Below are 26175 nucleotides of genomic sequence, written 5' to 3' on the forward strand. Positions count from 1 at the left end.
ATAAGGTTGTTTGTTTGAGATACCTTAGTCGTCTGTCATATTAGTTAAAGCATCTTAATATTTAAAAAAAACTATGTTAAGTGTCTCTACAAATATTCACTTCGTTTCGAGATGTATAAAAAAAGAAAACTCTTGCTGTTAACTTTCGAAAAACTCAAATAAAAACAATTATCGGACCACTTCAATTCTAATCACAGGTGATCAATATCCATTACTGAGATATCCTATAGATTAGTTTAAGAGGTTACTTATAGATGGCACTAGATACTAGTTTAAGAGGGTACTTATAAATGGCACTTGATTCTAGTTTAAGAGGGTACTTATAAATGGCACTTGATTCTAGTTTAAGAGGGTACTTATAAATGGCACTTGATTCTAGTTTAAGAGGTTACTCGTAGACATAGCTGTCGATAATGCAGGGATTGAGACAATAATAAATACTTTAAACAGTATAATACCAGAGCTCATTGTTATCTATATCAAATAAAATCCCAAGTGTTTTGTTGAAGTTTTTATTTAAAAAGTTTGTTAGACAAACCCGGAGTTACATCGTAGAGGTAGTGATTTATTCCCATCTCTATTCTTAACAAAAGAAAGGTCAAATCAGCAAAACAAAAAAAAAAAACAAAATAAATAGATTTGATTGCAATCATTAAGGAATAAAATTTGTTCGAATTTGCTCCGAGTTTCAAACCAATTATAATTATTTTATATAAAGTAACTGATTTAGAATACAGATGGCGCTAGTTTACACCTTCTTTAAAGGCAGCCAAATTATGTTATTTAAGTCCCAATGTTGATTAGGGAACTCACTTCTCTTCGATAGTTTCTAGCTAAAGGTGCTCTCCGTTGGTGGAGTGATCTCCACAGAGTGTCGGTAGCAATATAAACTTTGGAAAAAAGCAACAATAAATTCGGTGTTATTTCAACTTTCACAAAGTGTTTTATTTAGAGGAATCTACCCCTTTGTTCTCAAGCCTAGTATAAACAAAGTTATTTTTATTAAATTTATGAACGAGTATGAAGCAAATTATGAAACACTACATCGATTTATTTTTTACGGGAATCGAAAAGTCTTACTGAAAACAGTACGGTTATTATAAGAATTCCTGGCAGAAAAAAACTGTTCAAACTGGGACATGCAAACCGCTTTCCGCTGTATAGGTATATACAATTGTACATACGATAATTAGCCACGGGTTTGACGTTTGGTGGAGGTTATAATACAAAATAATTCAATTACTACGTATACGTTTTAAAAAAAAATTTAATAAAATTTATTTGAAAAATATACTTTTTAATACAGATAAGATTAAAAATAAGAAAGTTTTAACTGAACTGTGCTTTAGCAACGCAGAGATTATCAGGAAAAAGAATCTGATTTCTTTCTTCTTATTTAAAGAAGAAAAGCAATGGTATTGTTTTTAAAAGAGGAGATAAAATTTTAATTACATTTCTCTTGTAGTAGAGCAAAAATTAGCTTTTTGATTGATATCTTAAAATTGTTGACGGGGGTATTTAAAAAGGACTAAGGATATTAATTATCTGAAAATTGCTGTTAATTCAGAAAAAAGTAAAACCAATCTTATCTTTTAATGCAAAAATTGTTTTTTTTTATTTCATATGAAAAAAAACTAATATTATAAGTTTTTATTAATTCACAATAACTCCAATCAATGTATCAATCGCGCTTATTATTACGAACAATAAAATTAATAGTAACAAGAAAAAGAAAACTAAAGTAATTTTATTTTGTGGTGAAACTAAACGCCTTAAGTAGATCTTTAAAAAATAATAAATAGCTTGGTCCCACACGAGATACTAAAAATCAATAGCTTGGTCCCACACGAGATACTAAAAATCAATAGCTTGGTCACACACGAGATACTAAAAATCAATAGCTTGTTCACACACGAGATACTATAAATCAAAAGCTTGGTCACACACGAGATACTATAAAGCAATAGCTTGGTCACACGCGAGATATTATACAATTAAAAGCTTGGTCACACACGAGATATTATATAGGTGCGTCGATTTTATTTTTAATTTTTCTTCTAAATCTTTTTCTACCTTAATAATTTTACAGGTGGTAAAAAATTTGTTCGAAAATGGCTATAATATATTAACAATCTTTTTAAATATCCAGAGAAAAATATATCGAAAAAATGATATGCGTTCTACGTATTTGTAAATCATAAATCTTAGTCAGAATGGTTATTAAGGCATAATCACAGGTTGTTGGTTTATTTCATCGATTAGAAATATGTTAGATGCTTTAATTAAATAAATACTGCGTGAAGAATAAATCTTGACCTTTTCGATAATGTAGCTTTTTTAAAAAAATATTTTTAAAATATCAGAAAAAAATGATGTATAAGGCCTATAAAAACTGTTTTTAAGTTCAAAATATCCTGTTAACGAACCCTCTTTCTGAAGTTATGAAAAAATATAAATAAATTATTATCAAATGATTGTAAAACGTATTTTAATCATGCAGCGTTTTACACAATGTTTCGGCTTAGATCATTATATCTAGGGAAAAAATACTTCTGCTTACCCGAAAATATCAGAACAATAGAAAATGATAAACACCTATTAAAAGCAATTAAAGAGAAGTTCAATGTAAAAATACTAAAATGATCAAACTATCTTTTTAATTAATTATAAATTTTAATATTCATAAATACAAACATTAAATAATTTTCATCTTGATGCTCACTACTCTTCTAGACACAAGCGCCAGCTTCTACAGAAGAGGAACATTAAAAAAAATTATGGAAAAAAATCAATTTAAGTTTAATTTACAGTTATAACGCATTGGTTATATTTTTTAAATTTGAATTAACTTATCTAATACAGTATTTTTTAAATTTAAGTTGCGGGTGTCTGTTTTGTATTCTGCTCTGATAAGATGCTGACAGTTATGCTTGAAAATAGCGAAAAAACGTTGCAAAAAGAGAGTTTTTTTTTGTGGCTGTTCTTTCTGATAATTTGTTAATTTTTTTTTATTTGGATTTATTGAAGATTTTTCAGTAGAAAATAATACATTATATATATAAAACAAAAATGTTTCGTTCTGTTTAGACTATGTATGTCTTTGTAATAATATTTTTTTATTTCACGGTTATTTATTTATTGAACACCTTATGGCCCGTTCCCACTTCCGTTTTAAAAACGGAGGCGGGTCCCGTTTTAAAATCGGATGCCCTAGTGGCTGTAGTGGATGAATGGACCTGTTCACCCTGGTTCGACACGATTTAAAAACTTTAAAAAAAATTTGTCGGATGGATCGCCAGCGCAGCGCGTCCGTTTTAAAATCGTGTCGGAACTCGCTCGCTCATAGTTTTGTATGGAGCTGTTCACACTTACACGACTAGTCGTTCCGGCAGAATTCCCGCCACACCGCGACCCCTCCCCACCCGCTCCCAGTCACAAGGAAACAGGCACGCTGCGTGGTTATATCTGGTTATTTTGTTAAGTAAATAAATTAAAACTATAATAATGGATAAGGAAATAAATCCAGAAAATTTAATCCCACTGGTCGAAGAAAGGGTTTTGAGCTGTGGGATAAAACGACAGAAGGGTATAAAAATAATTCATTAAAATTATCGGCTTGGCGAGAAGTTTGCTATTAATTTATGCCGGATTTTGAGAAATTAAAGAAAAACATAGAAAAAATTTTGGTAAAGTATCAACTTGTTTCAAAATATATATATTTTATTTTTTAACGTTTAAATGAGATGCACGATGCACGGAAGACCGTATTAGTTTAATAAACACATAATAAAAAATATTTGAGTTATTAATGTTTTCTTACCTTAAAAATATCAATAGCCTTTCTGCAGGACAAATGCACTCTCTCAATTTTGTATTTTGATATCTTAAGCTCTCTGAAACTCGTTCCAGTAGATGGTTAAAGGAAGTGATAGACATTCTAAAATAATAAAAGAACTTTAGTTCATCACTTCTCAATTCACCAATTAACACTTGGAAAGTTCCTACAGAAAATCTTTCAGCTATGATTGGGTGAACCCAAAATATTCTTTTTACACGGCATAATACCCCAACAAAAACTATATCACTATTTTATTCAAATAATATTGAAAATATTATTTTATGTCATTATTTTTAAGGTTTTATTTAAATAAAAACAAATAAAATAATATTTTATCTAACTCAGAACAGATGATTAATTCAAATGAGTCCTTAAACCGTAATCAACCCTTCTTTCAGGAAGGGGTTAAATAATTACCTCTTTACAAAGAAGTACTATTTAATCCAATTTTTTCCCTTTCTTGTGAAGCAATTTTTTTCATGTTTAATCATTGTCTAGGATTCATTAAGCTTTTATGTTTGTCGTGATTTAAATTGGGAAATATAAAAGAAATTGAAATAGCCGAAGTTCGTTATTGTAAAAATAGATTAATCCATTATAATGTTATCGGAAAATAATAAATAAAAAAAACAAATCTCTCTTGCTCTAAAGTTGCAAAGGGAAACAATCAGTGGCATTTAATTTTTTTTACAAATATAATATACTATTTTAAGCATGTTGAGGACTGAACTTTTGGAAAATACCAATGGTGTCGATATAGGCCGTCAAAATGTTGAAAATCATTAAATGATTGGCGCGGTCATATTTAAACATATTATCATATCTGTCCATAACTCGTGACGCCACGGGTAAACGTTTTACTCTAGTTCACTAGAAAATATTAGAAGTACCCTCATTATTAACATTAATTTCAATTAATTGCCAAATATATATTGGCTGCCATCTTAATAGTCCCGGTAACACTAAGGGATCTGGGTTCAAGACCCAGTTTCAATTACCTTTAAATTTGTCTATTCTTTTTATTCATATTTCATTAAAATTTGTGAATATTGATTTCTACAATTCATTAATTTTTATATGAGGTTAAACTTCAATAAGTTATTCAAAATAAAATTAAAATAAGAGAATTTTTTACATAATGTAATTTTGGAAACTCCTGAAAAACAGAATTGGATTCGCGTTTTCTTTTTATTTTATGTTTAGCTAAATTTTCCGACTTGAACTAATGTTTCACATGTCAAACAAAACAAAAGTACAACAAACATTTTTTAACCTACTTTTTCCTTATAATGTTTTCCTCCTAAATACATATTTCCAACAAATCTATTTGTGATGAAAAACTACATGTTTACTCGTATTTCGATTTTTTAAGAATCTCATTTAAATCTAAAACTTAAGTGTCTTCTGCAATTTCCTTATATCGCTCATTGCCTTTAAAATTAAATTAGGTTCTAGTTTAACAGCGTAGTTTGAACTATAAACTTTTATCCTCCTTCATGGAGTTATACACCTGTAATCCTTTGACGGCACTGGCACCCCTTGTAATATATTCAATTCAATTTTTAATTTCGCTTGAAAGAATAGCCGGAGATAAGATGAACGTACTTCGAATCCTTCCCACTTCCCACTTCCTACACCCCGATTTTCTTTTTAAACACCCACTTTTTCCGCCTGATTCTTGTCTTTTGTGCAGGGTTGGAAGGCGAAGTAAGACATTTTGATTTTCTAGTCATTACCTTACATAAAATAAGAAGATAAAACGTTGTTTTAGAGATATCAACTATTATTAATGACTAGAAAATCAATGTGTCTTACTTCGCCTTGCAGGGTTGGAAGGCGAAGTAAGACACATTGATTTTCTAGTCATTTCCTTACATAAAATAAGAAGATAAAACGTTGTTTTAGAGATATCAACTATTATTAACTAGCTGACGTGTAGTACCCGGCGTCGCTCGGAGTAGAGACAGATTTGGGGTTATTAAGTAAGTATTGAGGTTGTGAATTCTAGGATAAAAATCTACTTTTTAGATGAAATTATTTTAAGAAATTCTCAAAATGATAGTGAAAACTCTATTAAAATCCGTTGCGCACTTTAGAAGAACTACGCGCAGAAATAGGCAAATGCAGATAACTTCCTTCATTTTATACTATTTAGCGACACATGATAACGGTGGGGGTTCCCTGATATATCATCAAATTGAAAATTCAAGTTCAAACCTTAAAAAAGTGATATAGAGTCATTAAAAGTAATGAAACAAAAACTAGGTTTAATAGTTACCTATGCAACCTATTTAATATAGTTTTTTTTTCATCACTTTTCATGACTTTATATCACTTTTTGTAGGTGTGTTGAATTGTCATTTTGTTGACTTACCCGGTCACCAACGGTGGGTTATGTGTGAAGCCGACTGTAATTCAAAATAATTAATTTGAAAATTAGTTAAGAGTAACGGCAGGGCGATCATACAAAACTTTTTTAAGAAAAATTATTTTTTCAAAGCGAAATATTTCATATATCAAATTAAACTGATACCAACGTTAGATTATTTTTACGAACTTTGAAATACATGGCTTGTAAAAATAAATGTTTTTTAATTTTCCATTTAAGCAAGTAGGTATTGAAGGTTGCAAGACCTTTTATTAACAATTTTTACAAAATAACTAGTAGCCTTTGACCGAGCTACAACACAGTTTTAGAAATCTTCAAAAAAAAACAGTTCATATATGTTATTGTAGTGTTTGGTGTTTGCATTCGGGTAGCTTCGGGTTCTACCGAACATAACCGAACGCTACTAAAGGCCTCGGGTTGCATCGTCGGGTGGCGGGAAGCCATTCTGTCGCTAGACGGCCTTCAGGCAACTTGTAACTTGTATTGTCAGTTTATTATATTCCGAATTAAACAACCTCCGTATATAAGAATCTACGACTATTAATAGAGATATTACCAGATCCCTATCCTCGTTAGAATACTGGAGATTAAGGGCCCAGTATTCTATCCTGTAAAACATCAATACGTTACAGTTATGGACAATAACATGGCCTTAATCTTTGAAAAATTTAACGTAAGAATAACTAACGCACATCATCACCGACAACCTAAATTAGCATGTTTGATATGTTGTTGATGAAAAACCATGTGTCAATATTATTTCAACTTTCATGACTATTAAAATCATAAGTTTATTCGTCTTACCCACTGCACCATAGAGGTCACAACATCACGTATTGAAAAGTCGTATCCCCCATCCTACCCTGTACAACCCTTTCCTTTATATGAGCGTCCATCGCACATCCGGGAAAGAGATGGACGCATGCAAGATAGTTGACGACAGAAAGAGAGACGATACCAGTATTAAATATTTGAAGAGAACTACCAATGAGCACCTAGCAACGTACACGGAACGAAATGAAATAGTGGCCTTTGGTGAAAGACGCGGTAAGTGGTGTCTGAAATTATAAACATTTTTTAAAAAGTGAACAGTAGACGTCCAAAATGGTATTTTCTAATTTTTGTTTATTTAAACCTTTCTTTAATCAAAACCTAAATTTCCTCTGAAATCGTAAGCTTTATAAATAGGTAATTAAATATGTACCATTTGTATACCAAACCGGACCTATTATCCACACAGAGGCACGACGGGAAGCACCTATTTTGGCAAAAATCTACCGATATTTTATTAAAATAAACTAATTAACGCCATCTATGAACACGTAGATTATAACTAGCGTCACATTTAACCTTAAAATGTGAAAATTCTATAATTTTAATAAAATCTGTGGCGTAGAGAAGAATCCAAATTAACTAATTAATAATAAACCACTCGACCTACTTAGTACCTACTCCCGAGTTACGTACTTGCAGCCGAAATCGTAAACAAAATAAAGCAATCTACCGGCGACAATACCATCGCATACGGTCTGGTACATTACGACAACTCGCCAGAAGGTTCGAGTCTACCGCCTATGCATAATTGCCGCGCTTTCGAAGATTCCTGAAACACCCAGACTGTGCGAGTGCCTCGGATTTAGTTGTAATTCATCTACCTACTGTTGCCACCGGCCGTATAGTATAAATAAACCCGACGCAGCGAGCAGTCAGTCAGTCAGTCATCAATCTGCCGTCAGTGGACAAATTTCGCGAGTAACAATCGGTGCGCTCCACGCCCCCCGCGAAAGACAATACACCCGGCTTCGCCCGTACAATCACGGACTCCATCGAGACATCATCTTAGCGTCTTGGCCACGTCCCTGGCCAGCGCTACACGGATTACAGCGCCCTGGTTCCAGCGTCTCTGACCAGCGCTTCATCCACGCATCATGACCACCACGAGGACCTGCCGACACAGCCAGCAACCGGTGAATACATCTGTCCAGCGTCAACTCTCGTTACGGCTACTCTGACTCAATAAACACTGTGAACTTCACGACACGCCTTTTATTTCGTGCCTCTCACCTGATCCCCAAAGTGGTGACCCTAGATAATTCTAGTGATTTAAAAAAAATAAATGAAATGAAACCTTACAATAGACCCAACTGCTCTCAACCGTACTGGCTATTCAATCTGGTCACCAAACACGGTCAAAGGCATTTTAATCAAAGTTTCAAATCTGAATAGTGATTTTACACCAGGGCGATACTGAGATTGTCTTCTACTCTAGAAAGAGCTTCAAATATACAGTAAATATATTCTTTTTTGTGTTATTTCACAAACTAATCAAATAAAATTTACTTGCGCTCGCCGGGATTTGAACTCGCGACCTGCTTGATAGTCGAGAGTCTTACCCTCGACCACGTAGGCCGTCAAATATGTGATAAAAAAAATAATTCGATATAATAAATTAGAACAAAAATATAAATCAGAGCAGGGTTGTACTTTTTTATCAATAATTCAATGTTGTTTACGAGGTTTTGCCAGCCCTGCCACAAATGAGCGATCTCCTTGCGCGCGCTTCTGTTAATTAAAAATGTCCTCTAGCCCCCGTGAAAAAAATGCCATACTCATGAATTTTTTAAAAACGTGTTCCACTACATTAAAACGGAGCGTTTTTTACATGCCGTTCTCACTCATTTGTTTGTGTGCCGCTCCATTGTTTTTATTCCGCCCGTCTGTTCGCCATCTTGTGTTTTGCGCGGGAAACAAGCGAAGGTCGAGGATTTGAATTTCGAATGGAAAGCCATTTTGCATTATTATTATTTGTCGTCCGATGAACATGTAAATACTCTGCTAGAAAAGGCTGGCTATTGCGATGTGTTTTATTTTCTATTTATTAAAAGATACGTAAAAAGCACATAAAAAGCAAATTAGAAATTAAGAAGTTGCGCTTTTTTTTAATGTTAAATGCATTTAAAAAAATAATAATTCCATTTAATCTATTTTTTACTATCGTAGTATTGCGATGTGTTTTATTTTCTATTTATTAAAAGATACATAAAAAGCAAATTAGAAATTAAGAAGTTGCGCTTTTTTTTAAATGTTAAATGCATTTAAAAAAATAATAATTCCATTTAATCTATTTTTTACTATCGACTTCAACTTGGAATTAACAAAATTTCCTGTTAACGAATAACTTAAAAATATTTTAAAACCTACTACTACCGTCATCATAAGTCTAAAAGTGACTATTGCAATTGTGAAGGATTAGTTAGCAGAGAATTTTGGGAATCAGTTGCCATTGCCATCAACTACTAACAGGTTTTTATTACTCCAACAGTAAACAAGATCGGTTGATACATATTTGAAAAAATATGGTTCGCAGGAACAAACTTTAACCAGGCTTCTTGACTATATGTATCTTCCTGCCCTTACGTACAAAACCGTAGCCAGAGAGGATGGAATGCCACGCATCTTTGGGTACTGCCACCATGCAGGCGTGTTTAGGTACCGCCACTGCGGGAACCATTTATTGGATAACCAACACTTCTGCAATAGGTCACCCCAAGTGGTTCGTTACGTTTGGCGATTTAGCAGGGGTGCCCGGGTTTAACGGATGAGGTGTGTTCAGGATGCGCCTGCCCACCGTGGCGTGCCAGATCGGGGAGGCTGGTTTGGGGAGACTCTTTGACCATACTGATCCCTAGATTCCAACCCAACACTCATACCCTTTACATTCCCATAACTTCTTCTCCTTCCTTTCCTTAAAACAGATCCTCCACACAGCATCCCAAAAGATTACATAGGCCCTGAGAGAGAATATTTTCCTCAGAGCTTCCTGAACATTCATGCATCGTCTCTTTTTAAAATCTATCTATATAAATAAAAACGCAATGTGTGTATATGTGTGCCCGGGAGACCCAAAACCCAAAAGGGTTTTCCAATAAGAGTTGTTATTTTGATATTGATCAATGGTTTCGTTGCTTGTGTGGCACGTAGCGCCGTTTTGTTGAAACAAAATGTTGTCCAGATCAATACCATCCAATTCCGGCCATAATAATCATTAATCATCTCTTGATAGCGCAATGCATTCACCGTAATTGTTGCTCCAGCCTCATTTTCGAAAAAGTAAAGTCCAATTACTCCGCCGGACCATAAACCGCACCAAACAGTCACACATTGAGAAAAAAGAGGCTTTTCAACAATAACTCTTGGGTTTTCCGAGCCCCAGATGCGACAATTTTGCTAGTTGACGAAGCCACCGAGGTGGAAATGGGCCTTATCACTCAAGATGATTTGCATTTGATTCACTCAAGTGAATTTTAAGAATATCAATGCGTTGTTGAAGCGTGTATTGTTCCATTTTTGTTAATGGCGTAGTTTTTACTTGTCAAATGTCAAAAAATGACAGCTTCAAAAGTAAAATTTACCGAAATAGCGGGCTATTAAAAATAACACCTCTTATTGGAAAATAGTAGACTAATTTCGCTGATTGTTTGTTCTTATTAGTGCCAGGAGTGTTTAGAGATTGGTTTGAATGGTATAAAAGTTCGTTAACGCCCGAGGAAGACTAAACGCACCATCTCTATTTTTATGTAAAAATCTGTCATTAGACATTATTTGTATTGATTATAAGTTTATTAATTAAAGATGTAAAAAATTCTGTTGGTTTTCCAAAATAAATACATCTCTGTATAAGTGTTGTGAGATACGGAGTCGAATTTAAGTCAATGTAATGTATTTTTAAACATAACAATATGGTATAGTAGTGAATGGTAGAAAAAGTAAGTGACGCCCGAAGAAGACATGTTACCATCAAGTGAAACATATACTTTAAAAAAAAAAAAACTTCAATTCTTTACAAATATTTTATTACCCAGTTTTTAGATACTTACGCTAGAATTCACACCTCAAAACTTTACTCCAAACCATTCATAACCCCAGCAAAGCCGGGTGTCATGTCAGCTAGCAATATGTAGATTTGCAAAAATTCTACATTATCTGCTACCTATGAGTTTTTCATACATAAATAATTTCCAAAGAGAGGTTATAAATAACGTTATAGTTCTAGTATCTTCTTTATTTTTAGTTTTCATCATAGACATATGAATATTAGTAGACCTGCCCTAAGTGATTAAAAGCGTATTATCCCCACTCCCCATACCGGTTCCATTGGAGCCGGCTGGGCTCGCGTATGGCCTCAAGTGAAATTTGAAAACGTGACGTCATCATTCTTGTGCGAACTATGGTCGAGGCATCATCGGTTCATTTTACGAAATAACACGGCAAAATGTTGACTTGTACTATGAAAACTTGTAAAAATAGATGTGAAAAAGAGAATAAACCCAATTGTCGTATTACATTCCATATATAAGCATTATTTTACTTTATTTTATGCATATTCACATCGTATAATATGAATCAGTTGTTACTATCACATCGAGAAACGTCTAGACGCGAAACACAAAGCTGGTTGGTTGCTGGGAAGTAAATTATGAACATTTATAAAAGTGTCTTAACTAAATACTTAAACGAAATATTCGACTCTGAAAATGGAACCGAATTTTTTTGCCGAATTTGGACTTCGCAAATTTGTTCATAACGTGGCGAGTAATTTGCGCTCCCATGTAAAAATGTCTATTCATTCAAAAGCAGATTTTACTTTTAAGAAGTAAATGGTGATATTATAATGCGAGATGCCTATTTACTGTCAGATTGATTTATTGACGAATCACAGTCAGCCTTACACCCTTCGTTCTTCAACAGTTGATTTTACCCCTCGCCATTATCTTCTCGTCTATTAATTCCTATGTCTGTGGTTTTCATACAAGACTTGTGAGAAGGAAGATTATTCATTATCCTGTATCTCGAGAATAAGAATTGGTCATCGCTCCATTGCATCCGGGTCCTAGATAGTCCACTCTGCCAGTGCGGCATGGAAAATGAGACTCTTGATCGTGTTTTCTTTAATTGTAAAAATCATTCATCTTTCAAAGGCATTTATCGTTTACTTATAAAAATCACCCACCAATCTCCCCTTAGTATTCCTTATTTACTTTCTCTCAACAATTCTCGCATTTTCTCAGTTCTATACAAGTTCATAGACTTGAATGACTTCAATATTTGAGATTTCCTATTCCCGTATAGATTTCCCATAAAATTATAACCATCTCCCTTAACTTTAACGGCACATAGCACTCTTCTTAGGGTGAATTGCTTAATACAAAAAAAAAATTCTTCATCGATAACGTACATACAACCTCTCTGAGTTTACCATACAATTTTTTATGTTTTAATATGGAACACGTCTTTCTTAGTTGATGATTTTTTAACATTAAACATACAAATGACATATTTACTGTACTCATTTATTTATTTGGACATTTGGGCATGTGATAAGAACTTTGGGAGACTAGAAAGATAAAGATATTGTGATGTCCTAGCAACGGTTGAATTACACAGTCCAAATAGAGTAGTCACATTTGTTGCTGACAATGAATGACGATGTCGTCATGGTTGGTGATACGCATCGCGATGGGATGCATATCAAGAGTAACAAGTACATTACCAAGGACAGCAGGTATTTTGGGGATCCAGACCATAGGTGGCTGCCAAATTCAACAGCGGTGCGTACTTGCGTACTTGCTATCTATGTACAGGGTCAGCAGTTGTGTACTATAAATTAAATTATTTTTTTAAGTATCTTTGCTTAAAATAATACATCGACTGGTATACGTAGCTATTAATAAGTAGGTACCTACATTTTTATAAACTGCATTCTGTTCGTCTACAAAAAAAAACGTATTAAAACACCTTACATCGAGATGGGAAAGCATTTAGCAGAGTTTTCCTTTTGATGTTCACTGATAACGTTATCCGTCAAAGAGTTTTTTCTGTTATGGGAAGAAACCCATTGTTAATATCACCCGATTTTTATTTTACAATAAAATTTTAATTAACGTTTTTCCCTGCTTCTGGCGGCCATTGTTCAAAAGAAGAATGCGTAGATTTTATATTCTGATGACGGAATATTGCGTTTTAAATGTTCCAACTATTTATACTCGTAGTTAATTTTATAGTGAAATTTGTAAAATAATTAAATGATTCCAAAGTTAAAAAAGTGAATCTAGTTAATTTGTTGATAATTCTTTCTTGATAATGGAAAATACACCCGAAAAATACTTTCATTGTCAAAATTAATCGTTAAAGAAATGCGCATTTCAAATATAGAATTAAAATAATTTTATTTCAAGTCCAAAAACATTATACCAAAGGTCGGTACTTTATCGCTCGTCTGAAATCTCGACAAAATCAGTTCCAATTCTGAAAATGACACTTAAATTCAATCCGAGTTCATTGAACCGTTTAATCTTCAAATCACTCACAGACAGACCCACAACCAATATTAGAATGTTTGATAGAGTTGACATAACTATTCGAGATTTTTTTTTATTTTATTTTTTATTTATTTTAATATAGATCATAGTTACATTAAATCATACATATTTTGCAATATATCATATTTAGGTACATAGTTGGTCATGTATACCTTATCAGAAAAGAGATAGAGTTGACATTTCTATTAGATATAGAGTTGACATTACTTTTAGATATAGAGTTGATATTACTATTAGAGATAGAGTTGACATGATTTTTATATGTAGAGTTGACATTACTATTGCAACTACCGTATGATGAATTTATTGTAATAATGCTATTATACGACCGCGAAAAATCACAAGATGCATGAGTGTTTATTGTTATCGATTATATAGTCAATTATTATGAGTAAGTAAAAGGTTTTATTAAATAACGTAATTTTTATACTAAAATAATCTTGATAATCGATGAAAAAGTTACCTACCTACTTGAAATTATTTCTAAGGAAGATTCTAAAGAAATAAATTGACGTCTACCTACTAAAAGATGCGCATACTCACTAATTTATATTAATAATAAACATCCAGACGATTTTGCCTTCGACGATTCTGGTGATTGGTTTAATTTCATAGAACTTGTGTCATGACCGTTGTACCTACAATTTACACGCAAGAATATAATAATTTCAGTAGAAAATACTTTAACGCTTTTTTCATAGGAGAGATACAAGATTTTCCAATAAGAGGTGTTATTTTTAATAGCCCGCTATTTCTGTAGATGTTACTTTTGAAGCTGTCATTTTTTGACATTTGACAAGTAGAAACTACGCCATTAATAAAAATGGAACGATACACGCTTCAACAATGCATCGAAATTATTAAAATTCACTTGAGTGAATCAAATGCAAATCATCTTGAGTGATGAGGCCCATTTCCACCTCGGTGGTTTCGTCAACAAGCAAAATTGTCACATCTGGGGCTCGGAAAACCCAAGAGTTATTGTTAAAAAGCCTCTATGTCCTCAACGTCTGACTGCTAGTTGCGGTTTATGGTCCGGCGGAGTTATTGGACCTTACTTTTTCGAAAATGAGGCTGGAGTAACAGTTATGGTGAATTTATTGCGCTATCGAGAGATGATTAATGATTTTTCAAGGCCGGAATGAATAGTATTAATTTGGACAACGTTTACTTTCAACAAGATGGCGCTACGTGCCACATAAGCAACGAAACCATTGATCTTTTACGATTGAATATCAAATAACACCCCTTATGGGAAAACCCTGTATAATAAAAAAAACATCATTTATTATCGTTATAGGTATATGACGTATATAGCTTCTTGTTCACAATTCATGTCATTTTTCCATTAACTATTTTCATGTTTTTTTATGATTTCATAATGATTGCTGTATTAAAATAATTTGTTTAGTATAACTGCATTTTGTTGGTGACCATTGCATAAAACACTGTTTTTCTCAATCGATGTTTCGCGAATTTTTCGCAAAACAATTTGAATATTGAAGAAAGACCCCCTCCCCCACCCCTCCCTCACCTCGCCGCTCAACTTCGTCGGTTTATTACTTCGCAAATTCAAAAAGTTAGCATTTAACCCTGCAGAACATCGGTAGCGCTGTTTTATCTCCAAAATGAGAAGTACGGGGTGTAAAAAAATAATTGAAAATTAGAAAACTCCCCCTTCCCCCCTTTGTCCCTGTCTCCCACCCCTTGCCTTTTCCATAAGACCGAGGAATAGATAGGAAAAGTTTGGGAATATGAAAATTAGCGTTTACTGCTTCTCACGTTTTTATAAAAAATATTTTGATCAGACAACTGCAAGGGATAATCAATCTTTTAGAAAATCAAGCATTTCTAACATTAATAAATAGCTTTCATTTCATTTCTAACAGTGTTAATAAATTTTATTAACACTGTTTCTTCTTTGAATCAGGCGAACGACTTTCAAACTTTTAAGATAATTAACTTTACCAAATGATTTAAATACCAATATTTAATATGTTTTTTATTTAATTATATATTTAACGCCCATACGACCTTTTACAAACATTAGATATACTTATTAGTTTAGTACAACTGCAATAAAGTAATAAAGGGTTGCTATTAGTTTTATAGAAATCAAAATTTTGTAGAATTTATAAAATAGAACATACGCCAAAGAATAACCAAAGTAAAATAATATTCATTAATGAGGTATGATATATTATACCCTTCTTGTAACTAAATTCTTTGCAGTTGAATACATCTACTATTTCTGAGAAAGTATTGACAACTGCATCCAATCTAGGTACAAGCGAGTATCAAAATGACTTAGTCCTGATATTGTTGTTGCAATTAAAAATAATTTTGAGTCTTCTAGTTGATATACATTTTGAAATGAATACCTACACATAAATACCTATGGTAGGTTACTAGGCTAAGTTTATCAGGGCTGTCTATAATATCATGAACAATTTTGAAAATAAAAGACAAGTCGGAAAAAAATCCGCGAGTTTTAATCATTTTTATTCTTTCATCAAGTGGTTGTGACTTATGGTTTTATTTGGTATACAAACGTGTAGTAAACTTAAATTAAATGCAACTATGATAGGGAATATAGTGTGCAAAAGAATAAAAGCTTGCTTGTCAAATAAAGAACCGTTATGTTTGGTTGAGACTTAACTTGTTTATTTAATAATTCATTACATAATTTAATCACAGATATGAGAGAACGTTGATTTTTCAACTACAAAAATTCCCATTTTAGGATATTATAACAGGTATAATTCGTTTAACACATGACGTGACCAACGATAAACCAAATATTTTCTATGTTTTTAGCAAAAGGGGAACGTTATTAGAAATGGAAATACCATCACTCGACTTATAAAAGTCATAATATTATAATGGCCAAGTGGCGGAATGCATCGGGTTAGAAAGCTATAGAAAACTGTGATTCAAATGAGAACTTTCAAAATTGTTGTTGTCAATAACCATACCTTTCAAAACAGCTGTCGCTAACTACCAAGACCTTAAAAACACTTATCGCCAACGACCATGACTTTCAAAACACCTATTACTACTACCATGATCATGACCTTCATGACAGCCATCGTCAAAGATCATGATCTTCAAAACAGCTGTCGCCAACGAGCATTTCCTACAAAACAGCTTTCGCCAACGAGAACGACCATCAAAATACCTGTCGCCAATGACCATGACCTTCAAAACGGCTATCGTCAACGACAATGACCTTCAAAACCATGACCTTCAAAACGGATGTCACCACCGATTATGACTAGCAAAATGAATATTGCCACTGACCATGACTTTCCAATAGAATTCCTTCATCTACAATGACTTTCACCATTTGATTAAATGTCGTGACATTCATATCGATTGCCACCAGTGTAATGGTAACTGGCGTTATTTTTATCGTTGAGATAAAAATTTACAGCGAAAAATGACACAACCACAAAAATAACATTTATTCTCATACCATTGTTAAGATACTAGAAAATTCTTGTATCAAGAAAAAACAACCATCGGCTAAAATACATATTATTATTATGACAAAGTTTATCACAAAATGAAAGCATATCGTAATATGTTTTTACGAAGAAAAAAACAAACGAAATTGCTTACACAATCAATGTTTCCACGAAATATTCCCAAGAAAAAATAATGGAAATAATATCTTAAATCTCTTTCAAGAAACAACGAAATGATGGAGCTAAGCTGCCAATTTTTCCTTGAACCCAACAAATTTCAAGTCTCGTTACAAATTTGATGGAAAAATTTCGGATTAAAATTTTATTAGAAATATCTGAAGAGAGGGGAGGTTTATGAGGGGTTTGGGGAGGGAGGGGGTTGTTAGAGGGTTGCTAATAAAATCAGGTTTATGGGGGTGGCAAGGCTTCGCCGTACTCTGTACTCTGTACTCTGTACATTGTGAAGTGGCACGATATAATCATAAACCGTGTAAGAGAGATACTTTTCTAGTGGATTGTGCGAAGGTAATACAATTTTATTTTAATATCAATTAGGTATTGCGTATTGAAAACTGTAAACTTGTATGGCACGAATTGAAGACAGTAATTAAAAAAAAATCTGCAAAGTTAAGCTATGCTCATAGAAGCGCATGCTTGATGCTTGGACAAGTGACATCATTAATTGTGTAGTGTGTATTACTAAAATAAATTGCTTTTCAAAGACACGTGAAAACAAATCACATCTGGCAATTTTCTCAATACAAACTGCTTTGCATCAAGAGACGTAGCTAAAAGGAAGGCTTTTCAGATTTTAAAGAATTAAAGTTATCTTACTTTTACTAATCATGCTTATGGTCGGTGTAATTCACCTTTAGAATCATTCTGATAAAAATATTCATAATTAATTAGAAATGAAACCTTGTTCTAAATTATTTGTCGATGTTTGTTTGTTTTTTGAACAGCTAAACAGCAAAGTTCTCCCAAACTTCCAAAACCCTTTCCAAACTTCTTTGTACTTCAAATTTTAAATGCCATAGTATTTTTTAAAGTGAAAAGCACAAGAGAGTAAGATTCCCAACTGTTAAATGGGCGTATAACAGCACTACCAACTTTGCATGAAATAACGGAATAATTTTTGGCTTGAAAAACAGCATTGAGATAGGGATGTGGTTTACGCGGTATTGATGCTGATAATAATAATAATAATAATTGGATGACTTGTATAATGTTGTTTATAAATTATTTATATATTATTTTGCTTATATAATGCACTTTCATAATTTTGATTGACTAGATGATCATTTGTGGAAAAGTGTGTGGAAGGGTTTAGTTTTTCCTATGGGGAAGATTTAACCCGGACAATAAAATCGGAAGTTAAAAAAAAATGACTTGTATAGCGCCGTTTTTATGCAAAATCACCTCAAGGGCGCTGTCCAAATTTTTAATACATTTCTACAGTGATCTATGTTATTACTAACTATTTAAAGAGATAATATACAGTACAATACGTACCTGGTAGGTCACTTGAGATTAACACTTAATTAAAATTATCTAATTGTTTATTAGCGAAATTTAGATACAGGATTTAGGACAAAATTAGAAAATTGGATATAACAGGACTTTCTATCAGGAATGGTATATTTAATTTAAGGGTTTTTTTTTATTTTTATATTAACTCCACACAGGAGGCCCTGAAGAAAATAATTTCCCTCAGGGCCTATGTCATCTTTGGGGATGCTGTGTGGAAGGGTCTTTTTGTGGAGAGGAAGGAGTGAACATGAGTCCCATGTTGTAGGAGGGAGGAAACACAGAGGCCGGCAGTTCGTTCCACAGCCGAGCTGTTGAACTTAAGAACGAATCGTAGAAGCGACCCGTTCTCATGTGACAAATGTCAACTGTGTACAAATGTTGGGCCCGCGTTTGGCGTGTATCCTGACTACGCACCGGTGCCGAAGGGATCAATGACGCTAGTTCCTCAGAGCATCTTCCATTGTTATACCGATAGAACAAGGACAGCATACCTACCTGACGCCTGTGCTCTAAAGATTGCAGTCCGTTTGTTAAGATTGGGGAATCTATCAAACGGACCGCCCGTTTTTGCACAGAGTCAAGGGTTTTTTTTCAGGTATTTAGGGGCTTCGGACCAGAGATGGCTGCCAAATTCGACAGTAGGGCGCACTTGCGATTTGTACAGGGTCAGCAGTTGTGTATTATTAAAGTATCTGCGGGCCCTGTACAGTACGCCCAGCTTCTGAGAGGCCAACTTTACTCTGGCTTCGATGGAGCCCCCGTACCTGAGCTGGTCACTTATAGTTACACCAAGCATATCAATGGAAGGCCTGTTCGGAAGATTGCTTCCGTTGAAGGAGACTAGATTATCATTTGGATCCCTTTTAGACGTAATCAGACAGGATTGGGTCTTTGAAACATTAAATTCGACGAGATTATTTTTACCCTAGGAGGAAATACTCTCGAGATAACCGTCCATTCTCTGCTTCAAAGCCCTCCGAGCCGTTGGGGTTTGTGTGCCCTTTGGGGGCTTGTCAAACAAAAAACTATCATGGACTGTACTGTCATCCGCGTAACAATGAATCGGTGCACATGTCAAAAGGTCATTGATGTGCAACAAAAACAAAGTCGGAGACAGAACCGATCCCTGTGGGACGCCAGCATTTATGGAGTGCGAGGAAGAGGTGAAACCGTCAGCAACCGCCTGAATCGACCTATCCCTTAAAAAATCAGCAATCCACGTACACAAGGATGCGGGAAGTCTGTAAGAAGGCAATTTGTTGACAAGTCCTCGGTGCCAGACCCGGTCAAAGGCCTTGGGATATGTCTTGTGCGACCGTTTGGGTCTCACCGTGACGTTCCAGGCACCGCCCCCAAACATGCGTCACATACGCGAGAAGATCACCGCACGAGCGGTTCCGCCGGAATCCGTATTGACGGTCGTTGATAATTTTGTTCTTCTCGAGGTATGTGAGCAGTTTGTCGTTGATCACACGTTCCATCACTTTGGACAGAACTGATGTGATCGCTATGGGGCGGTAGTTGGCCGGGTTGGAGCGGTCACCTTTCTTGGGAATAGGGTGAATGACCGCTTTTTTCCAACCAGAGGGCACAGTGCCACACTGCAGGGACATTTTGAAGAGCTTTGTCAAAACTGGAACTATTTCCGCAGCACACCTCTGCAATACATAAGTAAGCTTATGTATTACATAATATGTAAGCTATCCGTAATTCCTAAACTTTTTGAAAAACTATTACTTGATAAAATTTCACCATGTATTAACCATCTCATTGTTCTGAATCAACACGGATTTTTGTCGGGTAGATCAACTCTGACAAATCTTTCGTTATATGAAAACTATATATCAAACGCATTAGCTAACAGAACTCAAGTAGATTCCATATATACGGACTTTATCAAGGCCTTTGACAAAGTATGCCATAAAATTCTCCTGATCAAACTACGTAAGCTCGGTATTGACGGAAAACTTTTAGAATGGTTTGCTAGCTATCTAACTGATAGAGTTTTACTTGTAAAAATCAATTTGTTCATTTCCAATCAATTTATAGCTACCAGTGGTGTACCACAGGGGTCTCATTTAGGCCCAATATTATTTTTACTGTTTATTAATGATATTGTAAATATATTTGATGAAGATATTAATGCATTACTTTTCGCAGATGATTTAAAAATATTTAAAATAATCAAAAGTGCTGAAGATTGTATCTGTCTACAAAATAATTTGAACAGGTTAATTAATTGGTGTTCTCTTGACAAACTTCATCTGAACATAAATAAGTGTTATTCAATAATATTTTACAGAATAAATCAACCAATTATTCATTCATATAAACTCAATAACTCAATCCTTACCTCTGTCGAAGAAATTAATGACCTGGGGATAACTTTCGACTCTAAATTAAACTTTATATCGCATATAAATAATATTAATAATAAGGGAATGAAAATGCTAGGCTTCATTCTTCGAAATTCCAGAGGTTTCAAGAATGTTTCAACATTAAAAATTTTGTATACATCCCTGGTTCGTAGTCAAGTCGAATATAACTCCTCGATCTGGTCCCCCCACTACAAATTACATTCAGATTCAATCGAAAAAATTCAACATAAATTCCTAAGACACATTAATTTTAAACTCGGTATTCCCACTGAAAATATAAACTATAATTACTTGATGAAAAATCTAAATTTATTAAAACTCTCAGATCGAAGAATTATATCCGACTTAATATTTATGTTCAGAATTGTAAATGGTAGTATAGACAGTCCTGATTTAATTAACCTCATTGAATTTCATATACCCACGAGAGCTACTCATTCTAAAATTTTGTTTAAATGCAACAATATCAGGACTGAGTATTCCAAACACTCGCTTGTACCTAGGTTGCATAAAGTTAGTAATAGATACGCAGATGTGGCAGATCTATTTAACTGCACGCAAGGTAGGTACAAGAGGGCTGTGCTATCAAATCTTTTCAATCAATATTAATTTAAATTAATTCTACCTTATTTGCACTATAGAAACTTATTTTTATTTTTTTTTTATTTATTTATTAACCAATATACATATAATACATAATTCAACAATATATATAATATATAATATTAGTGGTAACAATACCTCCCTAATTGAGAAATTCTCGTGTTTAGGGAGGGAGCACTATCAAATTGACAGTACTATACATACTTATCAGTTGTTACAATTTGGATGCATGAAGAATTACTTTTTTATATATAATAAAAATATAAGTAGCAATTGTTTTTTTTTTTGTACATAATGAAAAATTATTTTTATACATAATGAAAATTATAAGATGGCATTTATTTTGTACATAATGGACACATTTTGGTTGGCACATCGTAACACATACTTAAAAATTATTTAATAGTAAAATGTTTTTTGAGTTTTTGTTTAAAAATTTCATAATTCCTCTCGGATTGTATTTCTATAGGGAGTTCGTTAAAGCATTTTATTGCTGAGTATGTGTAATGATGTTGGGCTGTTGTAGTATTAAGTTTAGGGATTATTATTTGTCCTAAGGTTCTCGGTCTGGTGCTAAATGACTTTATTGTTAGTTTGTCTTTATGGATTTGTAGTAATGCGTTTTTTTGATAAATTTTATTTATTGTTAATACTTTGAATTCATCGAATAATTTTTGGGTTGAATAGTCTAATTGTTTCTTAAGAATAATTTTGATGAGTCTTCTATGTACTATTTCAAGTGGGGTTAAGTTGGTTTTATACGCTCCTCCCCATCCTATTATTCCGTATTGCAGAACTGATTGGGCTAATGCATAGTAAACCTTTAGTAGCAAAGATTTATGTAATATATTTCTTAGTTTGAGGAATACGTAATAAAGTTTACGTATTCTATTTACAGTTTGCGCAATATGTTCAGTCCATTTAATATGTTGGTCTATAATTATGCCTAAATATTTAATATTACTTTTTTTGAGATTTTTGAGCATTTAGGTGAATAGCAGTTGTCAGTATAATTATTACAAGAGTTATGGATAGTTATATTGGAATTTATTGTTGGGTGTATTTTGTCTGATAATGTGAAAGTCATGAAATAGGTTTTGTCAGAGTTTAAGGAGAGGTAGTTGTCATCCAACCATTGTTTTAAGTTGTTTATTTCTACGTTCGCAGTTTGATAGGCTTCTTCCCAAGTTTTTTTTTCTATGATTAAAACTGTGTCGTCGGCGAAAGATATGATTTTTCCATTTTTTGGTACTGTAAGCATTTCATTCACGTAAATGATAAACAATATTTGGCCTAGAACTGTCCCTTGAGGAATTCCAAATTCGGAATAGGTGGGTTCACTCAATATATTGTTAATTTTTACGTGTTGGTGTCTTTTATGAAGATAACTTTTAAACCATTCTTTAACTGTTCCTTGAATTCCAATATTTTCTAATTTTTTTATTAGCTTCTTGTGGCTTATACTGTCAAAAGCTTTTCTTAGATCGATGAATATACTTAAACATTTATTTCCCGAGTCAAGAGCATTATATATTATAGAGGTTATTTTTGCGATTGCATCTTGCGTACCTAAATTTTCTCTGAAGCCGAATTGGTTATCATTAATGATTTTATTTGAAGTGATATATTTAGTTAATTGTGACTTTACGACTTTTTCAAATATTTTTGCTACGTTAGATACAATAGATATGGGACGGTAGTTCGAGACGTCAGATGTAATTCCTGATTTGAAGATCGGGGTTATTATTGTATTTTTATATACTTTTGGGTAAATTCCTTGCTGTATGCTGTTATTAATGATATGTGCAATTGGTTTGGATATTAATTGTCTCATTTGTTTTAATACATTTACTGTGATATTATCAAAACCAGGGCTCGCGGACACTCGTAGGTTCATTATAATTTTTTCTATTTCTATTTGGGTGCATTTTTCAAATTTTTCAAAAATATTTTGGCAAGTTTGTGTGGATGTATTGGTAGTATTTTTAGGTTGGAACGAGTCGATTTTTTTGGCAAGTTTCTCTCCGACTTTAGCGAAGTAGTTGTTGAAAATATTTGCAATTTTAGTTGGTTCTTTTATTGAGTCTATTGTTTCGTTGTCATAAGTTATTTTATTTATTTGTTTATTTTTATTACCGTTGCCGATAATGTTGTTAATTGTAGCCCAGACTTTTTTGTTATCTTTACCACTATCTTCAATTTTTACCTTGAAGTAATTTTCTTTTGTTTTTTTAATTAAATTTGTAAGATTGTTTCTGTATTTTTTATATAATTGTAATAAAGTTAAGTCATTAGGTTGTTTTCGGGTTTGATAAAATAGTTTTTCTTTATTCCTAATTGAGGTAACTATTCCATGGGTGATCCAGGGCTTAATTTTTCTATGTTTTGATTTAGGTTTAACGTTTTTATGTATAGTTGCATTTATTATGTGTTCGCGAAGTGTTTTTTCGAATATAATTGAAGATTTTTCGGCATCTTCGGTGTTTAATGTTTCTTCCCATTTTTCCGATTTCAATTTTTGTTCAAGAAGTTGTATGTTTAAGGTTTTTATGTTATACTGTTTTAATGCAGTTTTGGAAAAGGACATATTTTTTTTTAAATGAAGAATTAAAAAACACGTGTAGTGATCGGTAATGTTTGTTTTCCAAATGACAGGTGTTAATTGTGTAGTTGTGTCAGCCTTAGTCCAGATATGATCAATACATGATGGGTTTTGTAGGGGCACAACTCTAGTGTAATCGTTTATACATGAAATGAAGTTAAGCTCAGCCATCGTATTAAGTAAATCATTTTTTTCGACGCTGTTTGAATTTAGACCTATATTTATATTGAAGTCACCCGTCACTATAGTATTTTGACATTTTGTTTTGTTTATTACATCTTTGAGGTTCTCTATAAATTGTTGAGTTTTTGATCCGTGGGTTCGGTAAACAGCAATAACTTGATAAATCTGATTATTTACTTTAAATTGTAATGCTACACAGTTCGTGAGTGTCATGTTTATTTTTTTATAAGATATATCTTGGTGTTTTTGGTTAACGTAAATAACTATGCCACTATTCTTGTTAATGTGTGTTTTCGTCGAAATACAAGTAAAGTTCGGTAATTGTGGTATATTATCTATATTTACTGTATTAAGGTGTGCCTCTGTCAAAACAATACAGTCGAGTTCAGTTTTTAAAAGACTAAGGGTGCATAATAATTCATTCATGTTTTTGTAAATGCTCCTAATATTTAAGTGCATAATTACTAATGAGTTTGTCATATTTTTGAAAACGAGGTTACATTCATCAACATTATTACATACTTTTTCTGTTATATTATAAGTGCTATCTAGTTCATCCGTGATAATATTATTCATCAGAATTTGAAAACGTGTGTCTTATATAAGAGTAGTTGCGAATATATAACATAAGCTTATAAATAACATATAACATAAGCATGAAACGTATGTAGAATTTAGGTATATAAATAATATAAGACATAATGTTATAATGAAGATAAAACATAAGCATATAAAAAATGTAAAACGTAAGCTTTAGCATATAAGATATACGAGAGATATAAGTGTTTAGTTGGTGCCAATATTTAACATAAGCATATACAATATATATGGCATAAGAATAGGTATATAAAGTGTAAATATAATTGTTGAAAATATAAGACCTAAGGATGTAAAGAATGTGAAGTATAATCATATTAAGAAAGTAAAACATGAGCTTATAAAGATTATAAAACATAAACATATAATGAATATGAAACGAAAACATAAGCATATAAAGTATACAAGAGATATAAGTTAATATAATCATATTAAGAAAGTAAAACATGAGCTTATAAAGATTACAAAACATAAGTATATAAAGAATAAGAAACGAAAACATAAGCATATAAAGTACGTAAGAGATATAAGTTAGTATAACCATATTAAGTAGGTAATGTACTTGTATCTCTTGTTTACTTACTCTATAATGTCATTTCACAATCAAATGCCACATATATTTGTAATTCTTTTTTTTTAAATATTTCTACGTTTTTAACTGTGACAATTATATCATTGTTTATGGTATATTTATACCGTTGATATTAAATAAATAAATAAATAAATAAATACCAGGGCAGGTATTCCATCAGGTCCACTAGCTTTGTTAACATCGAGCCCCCGTATGACGTGGAGTACATCCCGATGCCGGATCCACAGCTTTTTCATATAGAAGCCGCAGTGAGGAACCGACGGCGGAACAGCACCTCCGTCGTCGAGGGACCAGTTTTCCGCAAACATTTTCCCTTATAGGTTTGCCTTTTCGGTGGCGGTGTTTGCTAGTGAGCCGTCAGGTCTGGTAAGAGGTGGCAAACTGGGTTTGCAAAAATTTCGACCTATTGAGCCCGCAAGCGACCAGAATGCTCTGCTGCCATGCGGGCAGGCAGCCAGCTTTTTGCTGATCTGCAGGTCGTGTTCGAATTTTGACCTATTAATGATTCTCTTGCATTCCTTTGCCGATTTGTTGTATGCTGATCTGCTTTCGGGCGTTCGAGATGTGTTGTAGGCTCGGTAAGCCGCGTTTTTTCGTCGAACTGCTTCGGAGCATTG

The sequence above is a fragment of the Hesperophylax consimilis genome, chromosome 22 (assembly GCF_061612785.1).
Source record: "Hesperophylax consimilis isolate HC1 chromosome 22, BYU_Hcon_1.0, whole genome shotgun sequence".
NCBI classification, from domain to species: Eukaryota; Metazoa; Arthropoda; class Insecta; order Trichoptera; family Limnephilidae; genus Hesperophylax; species Hesperophylax consimilis.